This window comes from Gallinula chloropus, assembly GCF_964237585.1.
Source record: "Gallinula chloropus genome assembly, chromosome: 1".
In the NCBI taxonomy this organism is placed as follows: domain Eukaryota; kingdom Metazoa; phylum Chordata; class Aves; order Gruiformes; family Rallidae; genus Gallinula; species Gallinula chloropus.
Window position 1 is genome coordinate 179,203,490 of NC_140085.1, and position 15,466 is coordinate 179,218,955.

A 15,466-nucleotide genomic window follows, 5' to 3' on the forward strand; every position below is an offset into this window, starting at 1 on the left:
ATGTTGGTTTCTCAATAACTTTCACAAATCAGTTTACTTAATTAAATTTCTAAACATAGGCTATTTGGGTGGAATTCAACCTGAGATTAAGACATCTACATTTAGGGGGTTGGTTCTATTGCCTAAACATAGATGTCCCTGCCATTTCAAAAACCAATCCTATCCTGTTTAACCTCTAACGGGTACTTCAGAAGGGTCTGGATCTCCCATAGGTCCTATGTCATATCTGTCAGCCCTGTGCAGATGTTTTGGATACTCCAAACCTATATTCAGGCCACTGAAATGAGCCTTTAGGTAGAATACTAGACTTTGGATATTTTTAGAAGCTCCCCAAGTGAGATTTAGTCATTTAAACAAAGCCACACAGTGCCATATTAAATATCTTAGGATATTCAAAACATCTGCAAACAGCTGACAAATATGATGAGAGACCTACAGAGGCTTTCCACATTTCAGAGTGGTGTCTAGACACTAACTAGGACATATCATAATGCCACTGAAACCCATTCCATTCGTCCTAATGAAATTTTAGAAACCTGTGGAAAGGCAACTAACTTCACTGAATCCAAATAGAAACCGAATTATCCCCATTTTTCTCTAGAGTGCTTGTATTAAATACCTCAAACTCTCAATTCTTCACACTATTTCTGTTTTCTAACTGCTAAAAATATGCCTAGCCTGAACTTTTGAAATGTTTACACCATATCACATCAAGAGAAAAGAAAAAAATACCCTACAGCAATGAGTATGTTCCTGCTGAATCTAATCTTTCTTTTTTATGGAGCAAAGCATTCATACTGTTGTGTGGCATACCAAGATGTTAGTATGTACCTATGTTCATATTAAGATAATCTCTCAGCAATATTCTAGAATTTTTGTAGCCTATATGTTTCATCCTCCTTCAGTAGCACTCTGAAGTTTCTATCTTCTGGCCAGCCTGTGATCTTCTGTGACTCCTGGGCAGTCAAGCCTGGCAGTTTGAACCCATTGCATTATGAGTGCAACTGCATGTAGCATCAGTTACATGATGCATATACTGGATGCTCCCATTGAACATCCAGCCCAGCAATGGCAATCAAGGTGCCAGGAGGAGCTGTGCTTCAGTACTAGCTACCTCTGAAGTGGCTCAAACCCCTTCACATACTTTTCTTTTTCAGTTGGAATGTAGTGGGTCTTGGATCCTCTAAATCTTCCATCTCCAAAACCTTATAGATCAACTTACATCTCTTCAGACACTTTCTGCCAGGTTAGTCTGTGGTCACTGGGTGCAGTGCAATGTACATTTCTCACTTCTTGTCCTGTCCAGGCTGACCAAAGTGCTACTGCACAATCTCCCATTTAATTCATACAAAGGCTTGCTGCTTCTCATGGCCCAGTTCAAAACCAGTGTTCTTCCACACCATCCAATAGAGATGGCTTACAGTCAATAATGTGTAATATTCATTCTCCCAAACCCCAAGAAAGCTCGTGTTTCCTTATTTTTTTGTTAGCTGATAGAGACATAGCTGTTATTTTCCTGGAGTCATAGTATTCAGTAATGTAATTGAGTTTGAAAAGAGAATACCTACATTTAGGCACCTATTACAGAGGTCCAAACGGCATGCATTTAGGTCTGCTGCAAGGGAGGCTGTATTGCAGCAAGAGAAGAAACAAAATCATGTTGCATTTCAGACCCATCAGATGGACTGCTCAAGGGCTAAGTTGTGGTAAAGGCCTGTTAGGCAGGCTGTCCCAATGGAGTACTACCTGCTAGACGAGCATTTGTAAGGATAAAACCCCAACTCGTACATTCTGATAAAGCCTAATGTTTGGTGACAGAGTCACTTCCAGTTTAAGATGAAGTAAAGTGTCCTTCAAAACTAAATTCCACTGTAGATGTCTATGCTGTAGAAGTCAAAGTTGGGAGAGTTGTATCCTATATAATACTGCTTTTTGCGTGGGTGCAGGTTCTGGAAAAATAAAATGTGCTGAGATGTGCTCAATCTCACAAGACCTTATTCTTTTCTTGTGAAAGTTTTACTTCTCTGTAAATGTCCCATATCAGTTCTTTGAAATATTTAGACTTTTCTCTTATACCATGAACATATTGTATAAAGAAACATATTTTTAATAAAGTTATATTCTATCCTACTTCTTTCTAATAATCCATGATGAATATCCTCAAAAGAGTACAAATATTCTTACAGGCACTTGTAACACCTGTTTCCAAGATATAGCTGCACCTAGCATGATGCAAAAACAGCTATTCCAAAGAAACTAATGAATTTGTATTCATAGTATTACCAAATGGGAATGGCACCATCTATTTGATTATTTGTCTGGAAATAGTTTCTTCTTGGCAATCATGTCTAAATTTGGTCTCAGCCTGGGCGGGGGCATGTGGGTGTGTGTTAGTTTGTGGGTTTTATCTAAAACAATGTTACATTTAATAAAGTATGTAGTCCTATGTGTTTGATGGGACTTGCAGTTTCCCTGTGAGTAAAACTTGTATAAGGTTAATTTTTTCTCACAGTAAGGCTACTTTGATCACCCTCAGTGTGAGAAGTGCAGCATGAATTAACATATACTCTAAGTTACTTTGACAACGTCAGGAGTTTTGCACCTTTGTGGAAAAAGCAATATAATCTGAGATAGTAAAGGTTTCATAATCTACAGTGTAATAAACCAAATTACTTTCTAAGACAAAACCTAAGCACTGGGCAGGCATTTGCTCACAGCTGCCCTCACAAGAAGTATACCCACTAGTTAAAGCTAGCTTCACTAGCTCCAGCCTGAATCTGACCATAGGCATAGCAGAAGACAGTGTACTATACAACTGAGAATAGCAACAACAAGTCCAGAAACCGCAGTGAGAAAGAGATTAAATTTGTATTCAAGTAGAAAGCCAACAGTCTTTTTCATGATCAACATCAGTACCTGCCTTTCCTTTCATAGTTGAAAGCATTGCTTTTTTATTAAAATTAAATTGTAGGGGAAATCCCTGCAGACTTTCTCTCTGTGGCTGTGGTAGTGGGAAAAGCTCCTTATGTATGTCAGCTATGGCCGGCAGTCCAGTATGGACAAAGAAAAAGAGAGAGCTATCAGTTTGCAGACCTGTATTTCTTTGTATAAACCATTTTGCTTTTGTTCTAAATCTGTAGTGTAAGATTTTCTATTTTATTTTTGCAGGAGGATCATAAGATGCTCAAATGTGATTTCTGGGCAAGGCACATTTCCAGAATCCATTGATAGCTTTGCAGCCCACTCCATTCCTTGTTAGGCTGTTCAGTGAGTAGGCAATGAAAAATCTCCTCTGCAGAGATAGATGGATTCCACCAGTAGCCTGGAAAATGTGTTCCCTTCCCTCTGGGACTCAGAGAAGATTAATGCCCTCCAAGGCTTGCCTAGCCTTAAATAACATTGAAAGAATAAGAATAGCAGGTTCTCCAGTCTGATTTTCTTTAACCCACAAAATTAAACCCCCTCAAAATATAACTGTCTAAACAAATATAATTTGAAATACTAATCTCATTGCTTATATATCCAGAGGTATTTGAACATTCCATATTCCAAATTGTTTAAAAGTATCTTGTCATCATAAAAATACTATGTTTTCAGGAGAGAGAGAGAGAGAAAGTCTTAATTTTCTTTTTGTTCTGCTATGGATAAAATATAGATCTCTGTTAAAAATGCAAGGAATTTTCTTCCAGAACAGACTAATAGTACTTTGTCTCAGACAATAGTAATGAGAAAGGCTATTTAAAGTGCATCTAAGTTTGCCCATTTTCTGCAGCCCATCCCTGTTGTACTTCTATATCTACAAATATTGTATTAGGGATTCTAGAGGTAAAATCACTCCCTAGCTCTTTTCACATCCCTATGTGGATCTGCTCCAGGAATTTTTTCAATCCCTTCTTCTTCCTTGATCCCTTTGCTTGCCACCAGAATCTCTTCTAGGAGACAGTTCTGGGAATTCATTGTCATTCATGCACAACTGCTCCGTCTTTTGTGTTTTTAATTGGTGTTCTGTTACTTCCATTGAACACTCTAGTTCCAGTGTTGTGGGATTTGGAAGGTAGCAGTTCTAGATTCATCATTTCCCTCTTTTCCACCTTCTCCTCTTTTAAATGGACAGAAGATAATGTTTCTATCACGTCCTACCTTTGTCAGTTTTAAGCTCTTCCATCTCTAAGATAAAAGACCTGAAAGACCACAGTTCTTTTCACAGGCGCTGATTTCTAGACCTCTGAATATCTGTGTGGAAAGCATCTGGGGAAAGCAACACATGTTCTGAAAAGCAGAGCCCAAAACTGGAAATAGTACTCCAGAAGATACTTTTCCAGAGTAATGCAGAAGGCTTACTTCACACATCCTACAGGCTATACTTTTACTCACACCTTACAGTATAATAAATGCTACTTGTTACATCATTACTATGGAAATAAGAATGTCACTTAGTCCTTCTATTGTGATGATGAAACACTGTGTGGTGTTTTGATTCTGGCTGGAGGCCAGATGTCTGCCAAAGCTGCTCTATTGCTCTGCTTTTCAGCTGGACAGGGGAGAAAATATATATTGAGAGGCTCAGGAGTCATAAAAAGGACAAGGAGAGATCATTCCTCAATTGGCATCACAGGCAAAACAGATTCAACACACAATATAGGAAAGAAAACTTTATTACAAAAAAAAGAAAAAATTTATTACATTCCACTACACACCCAGTGAGTCCAGAGTCAGATAAGGAGAAGTGTGACCAGATTTTAAAGAATCTCTCCCCACCCTTCCCTTCTTAGCAGACTTCACTTTAGTCATGATTTCACACCCTTCTTCCCCCCGCCCCACTGTGTCATGGGGAGGGGCAGGGAATTGGGGAATGGGGGGTTTGGTCAGTTCCACACGAGTTGTTTTCCTTCTTAGCTGGAGGGGGGGCATTCTGCACACCCTTCCCCTGCTGCACAATGGGGTCCCACCCATGGGAGACGGTCCTCCATGAACTTCTCCAAAGTTAGTCCGTTCTGTCAGGGCATCATCTCCTCACCAATTGCTCCAGTATGGCTCCCTTCCATGAGGTGCTGACCTTCAGGCCCAGACTGTTCCAGCCTGGTCCCCCAGAGTCACAAGTCCCGCAGCAAACCTGCTGTGGCATGGGTTGCGCTCTCCACAGGCTGTAGAAGGGATCTGTGCTCCCTGTCATTATCCATGGGCTGCAGGGGGACAGCCTGGTTCACCATGAGTTTTTCCACAGGATGCAGGAGAATACCTCTCTCTCTCCAGCACCCCTCACCCCTTCTTCACTGACCTTGGTGTGTGCACATTTCCTTACATCTTCTCTGGTGGCAAAATGCAGCTGTTTGCATTTTTTTTTCTCCTAAATGTGATTCCCAGAGGCGCTGTGACCATCACTGATGGGCTCGGCCTTGGTCAGCAACAACTGCAGCCTTGAGCCAACTGGTGTTATCTCTGTGGTCTGCAGAGAGCTTCTGGCTGCTTCTTGCAGAAACCACACCTGAAGCCCCTCCTTTTTCCAGCAGAACCCAGCCATGCAAAACTGCAACACATTAATAACTGTGCCCTAGATTTGGTTATTGGAACTACTTTCACTGCCTTATTGCTCTCCATATTTTACTGATGACATGTCTCTAAATTGCTGTTGATAAAAGCCTTTTTATCAAAAGTCTTGAGATGGTTTTCCCTGACCAAGGATCAGCTTCCCAAGGAGCTGCTTCAGCACTTTCAGAAGTGCATGCTGATCTTTTAGATCTTCTTATACTGGCAAGACCAGTTTCCTTAGCTATACAGACTGCCTTGACCTCTGGTGAAAATCCTTGACAGGAGTCCAAATTGTGTGTGTGGGCTGGTTTTGAAGGCCTGTTCTTTGTCTGAGACCTGTAAGATTTAAGATGTTTCTTCCTTTGACTTCTGTCAAGAATATATTGTGTACCTGGCATTGTGATTCATTGTCCTGAAAAAGGGGTTTGCCACTCATTTTTCTTCCTCTCCTGATAGATAAACAAAGAATCTATAACCCAAGATTTAAGACCAGATGCTGCAACCGAAAAGAATGAAAGTTTCCTCCAGGAACAACTGGAGGGGTATGCTACACATTGACAATTGTCTCACACAGTGGGTGAAGTGTGTGCTTCACACCAAGCAGCATGAATCCACAGTCTAAAGATCCTTTCCCTCTGCAGACCACGCCCCCCCCCACCAAATCCATGTCTCAGCAGAACACTGAATCACATTCTTTCCTCTCTGCCACTCTGCAAAGCAAGAATTTCTTGGTTGCTTGAACCAGGTTAAAAACATCAACCTGCCTTGCATCTACTCAGTGCATTCTAGCTCTGATGAGCACAGATGCGACTTTGTGCTTTTTTTCTTCAAAAAAAACCCACAAGAAGAATGTATCACTAATACAGACAACATTTGCACAACTGGCATGCCAAGTTCTGTACCTAATGCCAATCTACCTCAATCAGCAGAACAAACACTTCATCATCATCATCCTTAAAACAAAATCAGCCCAGATAAAAACATTTTAGAACACTTGAACTTTTTAAAACACACAGTCTAGAAAAGCCCAAAGGGTCTCTGGTGTCACTGGAGCACTTTTGGTCATACACTGACATTCTCTTCCATTCTGAAGGCAAAAGCACATGCTAAAGTGCTTTTCTGAAAATATAAGAACCACATAATGGAGGTGGAGAGAATGGGTCAGTAGAAAGATAAATGCAAAAAATTAAAATGAAATCATTAAATAAGGGCAGGAGGAGAAAGTACTTTTTTAACTCAGCGGGGCAGAGAGACACCAGGAAAGGTATGTCAGGGTCATGGCAAGATCAAGTGACAAGCTAGGAAAATAATCATTATAAATCTCTATAGGTTGGGCAATATAACATTTGTCAGTGATAGGGAAAATAATGTTATTCATACTGAAACAAGAGACAGTCTAATGAGTTTTAGATTTATTAAAGAAGTGGGAAAGACTTGCAAGTTTTCAGCCTAGTCTGGATGTCAGCATCTAAATTGAAAATGGCCCATCTTTCACTCCTTAGCGTTTCAGTGAGACTGTCATACCACAGGGGCTGCTGGGAGAATGTTCTGAGACTCTCCTGTGGCTACACGAGGCTGAATACCCAGGGTGCCGACAGCGGTAAGAGTGTAGAAGAGTGGCAGAGGAGCAGGAGGAGGAATCAAGGAAAGCTGCTCAGACAGTTCTTGAAGTGTGCACCAGAGTAGGAAGCATTTAACCATGCGTCTTCAGTCACTGCCCTGATTATTTCTCCTCTTTCATCTGAAGTAAAGCTAATGGCATGGACTAATACACTCCATAGGCTAGGTCCAATCTCTGGCCTCTTAAGAGACGAATACATTTTTATGAATAACATCCCACCAAGTTGCCAGATGGTCACAGCATTTATGCTTTGAATTATGACCTGAAAAGCCATACTTCAGAGATTAGATAACAGTCTGGGCCCTGTGTTCATTAACTCTATGTATCTGGATGCAACGGGAATAAATTTGCACAGCAGACATATTTGTATTTTGCATACAGCTTTTCCTCTGAAAACATCAATTTAGAAACATACATCTAAGGTGTTTTGACTATATTTATTGTGTAATTTATATTCTTTTTGTTCATCTTAATCTTTGGTGTTTATCATTAATAATTACAAAATTCTTATCACCAACAGATGTAACTTGTTTTATTTCTAGCTTTAAACACTACATAAAGTATCTTTTCTATTCCAGTTTCTCACCTTAAATGAATCCAAAATTCTGTTAAAACCTCTTTTAGGTATGCTGTTTAATATTTATCACTGACTTAGTTGATTCCTAATAAATCCCCATGGTCCATATTTTCAAGTCCCCGGTAAAGCAGAAATTTTATTTTCTCAGATTATTTTTGATCAGTGCTCATCAGTCATAAGTGAAGTTTAAAATTAGCAAAACATGACAGTAAGATTGAATGCCTGTATGAGATAAATTTCTCTCACTGTTTGGTGTTCATTCCACATCGTGATATACAGCACTGTAAATTCTACTTGGGTTTGTCTTTGTTTTGGCTGACTTTTAATCTCATTGATTTTTTTTTAAAGCTGCTATGAACATTTTACCAGACCCTCCTGTACTCTTTTTTATAAGTCTACAGAAAATGTGTATGTGAAATATCTGTCAAGTGACTGGCATAATCCTCTGTCTACAGTTATCGAAAGGTTACATTACATTCATAAGATTCTGTATATTAACTCTGTTTATACATCAGCATCCCAATTACAGTTTTTATTATTATTATTTTGTCTGGGAAACAAAGAAGAGTATATCTGGAGGCTGATATCAAGCCTCTTGCTGATTCTTTGAAATGAAATTTGTTGACTACTTCCCTTCAGAAATGTGTACTGTCGTATGCAATATTCATAATATGGATAGATACTTCATATGAGAATAATTTAATTGTCTGTTCTGCTCAACCATTGTTTAATGAATTCCTAACAATCTGAGAGCAAGCTGTCGGAGGGCCATTATTAAATTTCATATTTACTTTGCAGTTTTCTTTGCTGCTGCTTCATCTATTTAGGATTATGATGACATTAACTTTTGTTTTCCTTCACAAAGAAAGGCTTTGAATAATTGTTATTTGCAAAATGCAAAGTTTAAACTTTCATTGCTCATGCTTACTGGTCATAAAAAAGTTAATTTATATCAAGATAGATTTTCACTTAAATCAAAAATACTTGGCAGAAAAAATGTTGAAATCTACCAAAAAAAATGTGACAAGAGTAGTCTAGCATGCACTAAGAATATTTTAAAAGCTGTAGCAAAATTATGCCAACACTGTTAATTTTATTAGGTATTTCAATGTTCTAAGCTATGTGAAAAGAAGGCAGGAATATGACCAAATGGGACGTCATTCCCTATACTATTATTATATATAACTCTAGCCTGCCACCTTTTATTCATCTCTTCTACAAACTAAATTGACTTAATCTTTTTGATCTCTCTTCCAATAGAAGTTTTCTAAACCTATAAGAATTCTCATTTCCCTTCTTTGGACTGTTTATCTTCTGCTATATCTTTTCACATCAAAATGAACACTGCAGCAATGAATACTGAATTTTGAAATATGTGTCATCAGTATTGTTCTGTTCTATATCTTACTCTTCAAACAATCATATGTCTTTCAGGTATCTCTTGTGGTTATGGAGCACTGAGAGAAGGTTTTCATTTAACTGCTCCAGTGACAACCAAGTCTGTTCTCTAAATGGCTGCAACTAATTACAAATCCTGCAATGTGTAAGGGTAGCTTCCACTATTCATTTTAATGCACCAAAACTTCAATTTATCTACAGTAATCTTCAGGCATTGGTTTGTTTTACTGTCTAGTTTTCTTAAGTACTTTCAGAGGGTTTTTAGTCTATACATGCAGTGTTTTTAATAAAATTAATTATTAAAATATCTAAGCACCCCTTAGACTTTAAAGAACTTAAAAAAATTAACTCCCATTTCAATTCAAATGTCCTGTTCACCAAAGACATCCTCTTTAAATGCTTAATTTTCTTGAAAGTGTTGATTGAAGACTCTACTCTGAGTATTTACTAAGGACCTGGCATTTCTGTGTTTGCTTTATGTAGACAGGTATGGAAGCATCAAGCTTACTGCTTAAAAAAGTGAGAGCAATACTATGTTCTTAGTTAACACTAGAGCATCTAAGGAGATCTAGTTCAAATGGACAAGACTAGAACAAGGTGCAACTACCTGACTCAGTTTCTCTACAGGACACTAGCTCTTCCTGAGCTCTTTTTGCAGGTCTTGTCTGCCAGTACACGCCAGTTCTTAACTTTTTCAGTATTTTCCACCATTACTCAATTAAAACTCTCAGCCATGTTAGCATTTGTATTTAATGTATTTAGAAGTTGACACAAATTTGACAAGTTAGTCCCAGGAGCAAACAGTATACATCAGAAGATAAAATTATTCTATCAAATCTTAATTCAACAGTTAAGATGGAGTTCTTAATTAATTTTGCCTACACCCCTAGGCATCCCAAATGATTCTGCTTGACTGTTTGCACTTTTCATATGGATTTTATAAATATAATCAGTTGATGAAAATATTTCAGTGTCTGAATTTTTCTGTGATAAAATTTTTGCAGTGTCTTAAAGACAACATCACACAGCATTTTCTTCCATAAATGAAGTGGTCAAATTGTATGTTGTTTTATTCTTATTCCCTAATCCAGATTAATTCTTTGAGTTTGGGGGGGTTTGTTTCATTTTGTTTTGTTTCTTTTTCTTATTCCGTTAGTTCATCTTTGTTGAAACATATAAACTTAAGGTTAACGATGCATTCTTTGCCCTTTGGTTTTGGTCAAAGATAACACAGAATATATTTCTAATTTCTTGTTTGTTTTAGACACAGATCTGGAGTTGAATTTGCAATAGTGACCAGCCATGGGATGAAACAATAGCCCATTCCCTGTGTTACAACATGGGACCCTCTCTGGCTGACAGCTCTCCAGCCAGGCTTGGGGAAGACTGGCTGGAGAGCTGTCAGGCAGAGAAGGACCTGGGAGTGTTGGTTGACTGCAGGCTGAATATGAGCCAGCAGTTTGCCCAGGTGGCCAGGAAAACCAATGGTATCTTGGCTTGTATCAAAAACAGTGTGACCAGTAGATTTAGGGAAGTAATTGTGCCCCTGTACTCGGCATTGGTGAGGCCACACCTTTAGTACTGTGTGCAGTTCTGGGCTCCTCACCATAAGAAGGACATTGAGGTCCTTGAGCGAGTCCAGAGAAGGGCAACCAGGCTGGTGAAGGGGCTGGAGGGCAAGTCCTCTGAGGAGTGGCTGAGGGAGCTGGGGATGTTTAGCCTGGAGAAGAGGAGGCTGAGGGGAGACCTTATCACACACACAGAATCACAGAATTGTAGGGGTTGGAAGGGACCTTGAGAGGTCATCGGGTCCAACCCCCCTGCCACAGCAGCTCCCTAGCCCATATTGCACAGACAGGCGTCCAGACGGGTCTTGAATATCTCCAGAGAAGGAGACTCCACCACCTCCCTGGGCAGCCTGTTCCAGGGCTCTGTCACCCTCACTGTGAAAAAGTTCTTCCACATGTTGGTGCGGAACTTCCTGTGCTCCAACTTGCAGCCATTGCCCCTTGTCCTGTCTCCACAGACCACTGAAAAGGGGCTGGCCATTTCCCCTTGCATCCCATATTTAAGATATTTATAAACATTAATTAGGTCCTCCCCAGTCTTCTCGAGGCTGAACAGTCCCAGCTCACTCAGCCTTTCCTCATACAGGAGATGTTCCAGGCCCTTAATCATCTTTGTAGTCCTTCTCTGGACTCTCTCAAGGAGGTCCCTGTCCTTTTTATACCAGGGATCCCACAATTGGTGGGGCTTGAGCAGGGCAGAGTAGAGGGGGAGGATCACCTCCTTAGACCTTCTGGCCACACTCCTCCTGATGCACCCCAGGATCCCTTTGGCTCTCTTAGCCACCAGGGCACACTGATGGCTCATGGCCAACCTGTCATCAACCAGGACCCCCAGATCCTTCTTCACAGAGCTTTTCTCCAGCAGGTCATCCCCCAGCCTGTACTGATACAGACGGTTATTCCCCCCAAGGTGCAAGACTTTACACTTGCTTTTATTGAATTTCACTAGGTTTCTCCCTGCCCAGTTTTCTAGCCTGTCCAGGTCTCGCTGGATGGCAGCGCAGTGTTCCTGCGTGTCAGCCACCCCTCCCAGCTTTGTATCATCGGAGTACTTGCTGAGGGTGGATGCTATTCCCTCATCAAGGTCATCAATGAAGATATTAAACAGGACTGGACCCAACACTGAGCCCTGGGTAACACCGCTAGTAACAGGCCTCTACTCAGATTCTGCTCCACGAATCACAACCCTCTGTGCTCGGTCCGACAGCCAATTCTCAACCCACCTCATTGTCCACTCATTTATCCCATACTCTCTCAGCTTTGCTATCAGGATGTCATGGGAGCAGCAGCAGACTCAGGCATTCCCTTCAGCCAGAGACCTGAACCGCGCCATCCCTAGTCAGGCCCTCCAACAGGGTTGCCCCAGTTGTGTAGGGGGAACCTGTTCGCCTGGTGGAGACCATGGTTCGACTGTCTGAGCACAGAGCAGACAGGAATCCCTTGGCTGACCCTGCATACTCTGTGAGCACTAGCTGGTCCGCTCAATTCACCCTGTGAGCTAGGAGGGGGGGGCTAGCTCTGCCTACTTGCTCTGCCTGCGTGAACTGCCGCACAAACTGCCGTGCCATATCTTGGTCACAGTGATCCTGGCCGCTAGTGCTCCCAGAGGCATCCCAGAGGACTATTGCTGACACAAAGCTGTGTCAGGGCAGGTTTAGATTGGACATTAGAAAAAAAATTTTTACTGAAAGAGTTGTCAGGGCCTGGAACAGGCTGCCCAGGGAGGTGGTTGAGTCACCTTCCCTAGATGTGTTCAAAAAATGGGTAGATGAGGTACTTAGTGATATGATTTAGCTTAGGATGGGAATGGTTTGACTTGATGATCTTCAAAGGTTTCTTCCAACCTTCTGTGACTCTGTGATTCTGTGACCACTTCAATACTTTAGCAGGAGTAATAGGAAATGGACAAGACAAAGTTGGCCAAAATACCTCAAACCTAGCAGCCAGCTGACACTTCTGCACAGTCACTGGAGTCATTATAGCCCAAGACAATTCCACCACTCTCAACTTTTCTGGCTTTGACCTTACACATAAGCTAGACACCAAGCTGAGGATCTGGAATTCCTGTAACTCTATAACTGATGGACAAAGAACAAATACATTTACAGCAGTGAATTTACATTTACAGTAGTGAATCCAGGTACACTGTATCCAAGTATACTTCCTCACTGCAGTCTGACTGCATATTAGGGAGACCTGGCTATATGCCAGCCTCCTGTATCTTGATTTCAAAAGCAAATAGCCTGGATACACATCTGCGGGAGTTTGGCCCTGGCTGGAGGTCACATACCTACCAAAGCCACTCTATCACTCCCTTTCTCAGCTGAATGGGGAAGAAAGGATATAGAGAGGCTTAGGAGTTAAGGACAGGGAGAGATCATTCTGCAATAAGCATCATGGGCCAAACAGACTCAACACAGAATAAAGGAAAGAAAACTCTCTAAATTTTTACATTACACTATGCACACCCTGAAAACAGAGTTGGATAATGAGAAGCGCAACCAGATATTAAAACACATGCCCAGCACTGCACCCCGCCACCCCGCCCAGGACTTAAATTTAGTAATGGTTTGTCTCCCTTCCTCCTCCCCAAGGTGGCATGAGGGGAGATGGGAATAGAGGTTTTGATCAGTACCTCACAAGTTGTTTTCCCTCTTACCATAGGGGTGGGGGTTAAAGGGATGGAGTTCCTTACACTTTCCATGCTCAAGCACGGGATCCCACTCATGGGAGACAATCCTCCAAGAACTTCTTCAACATGAGTCCTTTCCGATGGGGCTTCAGATCTTCACCAACTGTCCCAGTGTGGGTCACTTCTATGTTCTATGGGGTGCAATATCTCAGGCCCAGGCTTCTCCAGCCTGCTCCCCCATGGAGTCACAAGTCTCTGCAGAAAACCTGCTCTGGCGTGGGCCTCTCTCTCTCTCTCTCTGGGCTGCAGGTCCTGCAGGAGCTTGTTTCAATGGGGGTCACAGCGTCTTCCATATGTCTCCACCTGCTCCATCTTCCATGGGCTGCAGGGGAATCTCTCCTCTGGCACCAGGAGGATCTCTTCTCCCCCTTCCTCATTGACCTTGCTGTCTGCTGAGTTTCTTACATCTTCATACTTCTCTGGTGATAAAAAGTGGCTGATTACATTTTTTTCTCCTAAATGTGATTCACAGCAATGCTATGACCCTCATTGATTGGCTTAGCCTTGGTCAACAGTGGGTCCGGCCTTGCAGTGTCTGGTGTTTACTCTGTCAGGCCTACAGAAAGCTTCAGAAGCCACCCCTGCATCCCCCCCTTCTCCATTAGAACCCAACCATGCAAAACCACAACATTTCAGATGCCATCAGGGTTTCCCAGTGATGTGGAAGATGGTGTCACCAAGATTCATGATATGATCTATCACAGCCCCAGAAATTAACAAGCATAAAGGAGTGTTTACCTTTTTCGTCTTCAAAATTATCTGCGATGCATTTGCAGGCTGTACCTGTGAAAGATGTGATGAAAAATCTAAATTATTCTCATATAAAATATTTTTACTTTTAATTGCAAATTAAAATTCAGTATTTGTCTCACATAAAATGCGTAAACTGTTCTAGCAGCCAAACTCAAGTCATTTTTCTTCTGCTTAGCACCTTCTAGACATGTAGCTGAACAGTAAAAACAGAGAAAGAATCTGACTTATTATTCTCCTTTTAAGGCAGAACTTCTGCATTCTCAAAGATTCAGCTTCAACAGGTGGGATATCCATTCGTCTTCGATACTCCACAGCTTTGTGACAGATAAAAGTGTGAGATTTAGCAGTTTAGATCTCTTGGAGATGAGAGTTTAGGCTAACTTTTAGGACTCCCTTTCCTTCACCAAGAGCTTAAGTTATTGCATAAGTTTATGTACTGTTGCCGTAACTAGAAGTCAAAATGTTGATGTCAGCAACTAATAACAGAATGCATTTTTAAAATCATACCTTCACTGTGGGTCTTATATACCATTTTAAGAGATATTTTGACCCCAGACATGATGTAGCACTTTCCTCCTTCTTGATGTGCTGTACTGACTTCCTAACATTCAAATATATCAGCTGTTAAAAACCTTGAATTTATAATCTCAAATCAGCACCACTGGAAACTAAATTTTGGTGATGCAACACTGAGCCTTACAACACCTAAATGGTGGCCTAAGATGATCAGACTGCCTGCTCACTAAAGGTAGTGTCATCCCTGAGCGTGTGCAACAATATAGCCAATATGGAAAATTTTGCCAGAAAGTATGTCTGTTTTTATCTTTTCAGGAACTTGTATAGTTCTAACAGATTTTCCTGATCACAGGTGCTTAAATTTCATCTAAGTTTGGCTCTAGGTACCCAGCTTTTATGTGAATCAAGGGAAAATAGGTATTTCTCTGGTTTAAGGAGCCTAAATGCTTATGTGAATCTGGTTCATGCATGACTAATAGTTCATGAAATTGAGCTGAACTTCAACTGAGCAAGAATTCAAGTACTTTCAGCTGAGTTGAACACTTTTTGTTAGCCCTAGTGATATCCTTTCAAGTGCCTCCAGGCTAGAGGAGAACGTAGGCAGAGGGAAATGCATATTTGAAGCATTTTCTGTATTTGTATGTGTGCTCATGTATGTGCAGTCTCCAAGTACCATTATTTGCCTGTTACAAATCAAGCAAGCCAGGGTCATAAACACCTGACAAACATATCTACCGTTTGTAAGAAATCACCCACTCATATAACTGAATTGTGAAGCCGCTGATGCAGTATGTCGAAACAAAACACAGCAC